Consider the following 4,981-nt stretch of genomic DNA (forward strand, 5'->3'; position numbering starts at 1 on the left):
TATATATATATATATATATATGCATAATAATGGTAGTCTCTCGTAGGCGGAGAAAAAAGGGTCCTGCAATTTCATGCTGAACAAACAGCACAAACAATTTGTTTATTGTAATCAAATGATTGTATTGTGCATTACCTCACTACCTCCATCAAATTCACGCTGCCTGTACAAGTGCACAGTTTACCACACGTCATATGTCGAAGTGGTCGCAGAGCAACGTGAGATGTTTTCTGCTCAAGAATAAAACGCCCCAATCGGTACCGGGCTTGAAACCACGATCTCATGCTCATGAGTGCAACACACTAACTATTAGTCCATGCACACCGCACGCATACAAACACACACACATATATATATGTACACATACATACATACATATATACATACACACATATATGTGTGTGTGTGTGTGTGTGTGTGTACACACACACACACATATTCCGTTAAGCGCCAGAAGGCACATGGCCTAGTACTTCGGTTGTTTTCCTCACGTGCATAAGTGTGTAATTTCAATTCTCAAACAGGCGATATGTTTTGCGTTGTTTATTAACAAAGAATTTTCTTTTATATTCTGCCGAGTTCTATGTAGTATATTTGTGTTATCAACTAGTTTAAAATACTCGTTATCAGCTAGTTTAAGATATTTGTCATGTATATTTACCTTGTGTTCTTTATTTCTCTTTTCACACCTGGAATAAATCTTTCAGTTCGTCACCAATTTTATTTTATCATTTTATCATCTTGAGAGATCGATAAAGTAATTCAGCTTCCTCTTTTGATTGCATTCGCCTTAGGGTGAAAATCTGCCCCGAAATTGGGAACTTAAAATTGATCAGAGCTAAGTGCCAGTTATTAGGGTGTGAAATATTTGTCTTCTTGTGTAGACAACGATATTATCTCTCCTCTTACAAAAACCACTAAGCTTCCATACATTATTATTTCTTATACGACGTGAAAGCGGAGCACATTGACGATAACAGTGAAGATATTATTAAGTAAAGGCTTCTACCTACTTCTCAATGTCGCCTTTTATTTGGAGAATTTCCGTTGATAATTTTCCTACATCCTGTGTTGCTACGTCTATTTGACGTTCGATCAGCCTTTTCCGGAATTCTGATGTACATTTTTGGTTTTTCACTATTTCACTATGAAGATGCGTGTGTTTGTGTGTGTGTGTGTGTGTGTGTGTGTGTGTGTGTGTGTGTGTGTGTGTGTGTGTGTGTGTGTGTGTACGTGTGTGTGTATGTGTGTGTGCGTGTAAGTGTGTGTGCGAGCTTGTGGTGTATGCATTATATATGTATACGTACGTATATATGCATATATATACTCTTATATATATGTGTGTGTATATATATCTATGTTTCTATATGTGTGAGTATGCTTGAATGTATGTGTATATATATATATATATATATGTATATATATGTATGTATATATATATGTATGTATATATATATATATATATATATATACATATATACATATATACATATATATAAGAGCAAAGTAACTAGTTAGAAAATCTCTATAAGAGATGAAAGTAGTAACTATACTGAACAGGAATGTTTATCGCCACATCAATATGGCTGTTCTGTAGAAACGACGTTACTACCGTTTCTAACTCCAGGAGGAGTCTCCTCCAGTTGGTTATCGATGCAATCTGCACCCCATATATATTGCAAGCAGGGAAGCGAACCCCTATCATCTTCTAGCAGACAACGGGACGACCAGCCCGAAACCGTACTGTCTGGTGGTCCTGTCGTCTGCTAGAGGATGGTAAGGGTTCGTTCCCTTGCTTGCAATGCATATCGGGTGCAGATTGCATCGATAACCAACTGGAGGAGACTCTTCTTGGGGTTAAAAACGGTAGTAACATCGTTCCGACGGAACAGTCATATTGTAGTGTTGATAAGCGCTACTTCTCATGTATGTATGTATGTATGTATGTATGTATGTATGTAATACCTTTTCTTCTAAACACCTTTTCTTCTAAACTTTGACTGTAAATGTACGATTGTGTTTGAGTTAAATCTTTTTTATTTTGTTTCACATTTTCGTATTAGTTTCTTATACTTACTTTGAAACAAAGTCCCCTAATGTCCCTTTAATGTTTCAAGGGCTTCATCTTTTAAATGAATTTATAACAGTGGCGCATTGTTTCTGCTCTCTGCAGTAGACAGCAACAGGTTATTTTGAAATTTATAATCGACAAAATCGTCACCGCCGGATTCAAAATTAAATAACAGATACCTTCTGATTCAGTTTCTTTCACCTGGGCTGTATCTCAGTGGTGATTCTGATTAAAATTTACCATTAACAAATGCAACTTCCATAGGAATACATTTAGTTTTTACAGAGTTTTATACAGAATATTAATACTATCAGTTAAGGTTTTTCTACCTAATTTTGTTTCGTGCACTGCAATAGCTCTTTAAATAGTTAAGGTATGAGAACAAGCGAGATAAAGAAGATACCATTAATCTGAATGCTTTTCTGTTCGGAAACCAGTTTATTGAGGTTTATCTTTCAAGTTTGAACACCTTTGTCTTTCGTTTTTGGTCAAGTTCCTTCCATACGAATAACTGAAAACGTTATTAACTCCAACATTTTCTTAGTGTGGTAAATACGTCCGGTGCAGATCACCATTAGATTACACTGGTGGGTTATGTTTTAGCAAACCCTTAGATATTCATTCCTGATTTTTATAGAAATTAGAGGGGATTTAGTACCATGAAAAAAAAAAAAAGAAGTATATATTTTCTGAAGATTTATAGCGTCAGAGACAAATATCACCATCATAAAAAGAGCTTTCTAAGTTCTTGTGGAGGCGCGTTAGGGTGTTGGACTCATGATCGTAAGATTGTGGTTTCGATTTCTAGACCGGGCAAAGCGTTGTGTTTTTGAGCAAAGCACTTCATTTCAGTTCACTCAGCTGACAAAGATGAGTAATTCCGCGACGACCGGTGTCTCATCCAGGTAGGAAATGTATACGCCATGAAGCCGGCCTTGATGTGTCAGCATGACTCGAGAAGGTAACTCTACCTTTTTCTAAGTCTTTAAATCAGAAGAAATAAGCCAGTGAAAACAGCGTCAAAAGCAGTGATTGCTTCTACAGACATTAAATATTATCTTGTAGCTTTTGTTGTCCACCTAGGTGTCTCACGCTGAGTAATTTCATTACCACGTGTATGGGAGCATGTCCTGGGTATCGTTCCAGAGTATATGATAGTATACACAGACAGACTTGCATTGGTTATCCAGTAGATACTATCCAGATTATCCAGTAAGTGATATTACGTAGGTGTTGTTACACTAGATAATCTTTAGTGATGCCGTAGCTAACATTCACCGTATGACGATAGTTTAGAGAATTTGAAAGAAATTTTTCTCACATTTAAATAGGTTTAATGTTCTAAGTATTCTCAAGCTATGTCTGATCGGCTGTCTACGAAGATAGATATGATATGGTGGTGGTGGTCTTAATGAAGAGGGTATTGGATTTGTTCAAGAGTTCTTTCACATTTGTGGAGCTTCAGTCTGCAGTAGCTTTTGATTGGTCTTTGGTGCCATTTGAAATTCCACTGCCATTAAACGAGTTAGAATATCAGTCACTGAACAATGGGAGTCATTTCTTAGACAACGAAAGATATTTATTGTCGAAGCTGCTTAGCAGTCGATTGGTTTACGTTTGACGCGATTTCGTTCCTATTTATTATTTAATCGTTTCATGTAGACGATAGGAAAAGAAAAAAGAAAAGCAAAAAGAGATGTTTCGAAGTTTTTTATTTTTATAGAAACGGAATGGATTTTAGTTTCAATGAAATTGTCACGTGTAATGGTTGGAATAACTTCTCGCATATTTGTTCTGTAGGTGTTGGTCGTCCTTGCCATCATCGTGATTATCACTAACCTAACACTAGCACCAGCATTACCACTGCGCCGCCGCCACAGCCACCGCTTCCACCACCACCACCACCACTTTCGTCGACGTCGTCATTGTCGTCATGAACATCAGCATAACCGTCAACTTAGTCCGTTTCATCGTTATCCTGATATTCACAATCGCCTCTTCCTTTCTTCTTTTTTTCTTTCTTCATCTCCTCTTCCTCCCACTTTCCCCTTTTCTTCCCTTCTTTCCCCTCTCTCTCCTTCCATTCCGCCTCCTCTCCCTCTCTTCTTCCTCCTTCTCTTTCTCCCCCTTTTCCTCATCTTCCTCCTCTGTTACTTCCTTCTTTCTCCTCACCTTCCTCCGCTCGCTCTCATCATCTTCATCCTCCTATATCTCATGCTCCGCTTCTTCTTGTCTTTCTCCTCTTTTTCCTCCTATTCTCCCCCCTTTCGTGCCTCCTTTTCAATTCCTCATCCTCCCCCTCGTCCTCTTCATTTCCATCCACCAGATCCCCTTTCTCCTCCGCCTTATCACTCACCATCACCATCATCACCATCATCCTCCTCTGCAGAACCAAATCCAATAATGGCGTTATCGCCACGACCCTTACCCTAATCCACGGCAACTATTCTCATTTCCACCACGGCCAGACAACAATAATATAAACAACGGCACGTGCTTACTAGATCCAAGACGCATGCAGACACACGTAGACACACACACGCACACATACGCACATTGCCACAAACACACACACACACGTATATACACACCCGAAGCGGACAAACACCCGCAAGCATTTATGAATAGCATACGTTTATAAACAAACACATCCGCCCTGAGACAGACAGACAGACACACGTACACACACACACACAAACACACTCGTACACACACACACACAAACATGCAGGCGCGCGCGCACACACACAAATGATAGTAGATATAAAAACCATATGTCCTACATTCCTTATCATATACATAACACGTTTATGTATAATATATAGCTATGAGTATGTGGGTGCATGCATGTATGTTTGTGTATACGCACATATAAATGTATATTTTTATGTATATATATATATATATATA

This window comes from Octopus bimaculoides, chromosome 11, assembly GCF_001194135.2.
Source record: "Octopus bimaculoides isolate UCB-OBI-ISO-001 chromosome 11, ASM119413v2, whole genome shotgun sequence".
Taxonomy (NCBI): Eukaryota; Metazoa; Mollusca; class Cephalopoda; order Octopoda; family Octopodidae; genus Octopus; species Octopus bimaculoides.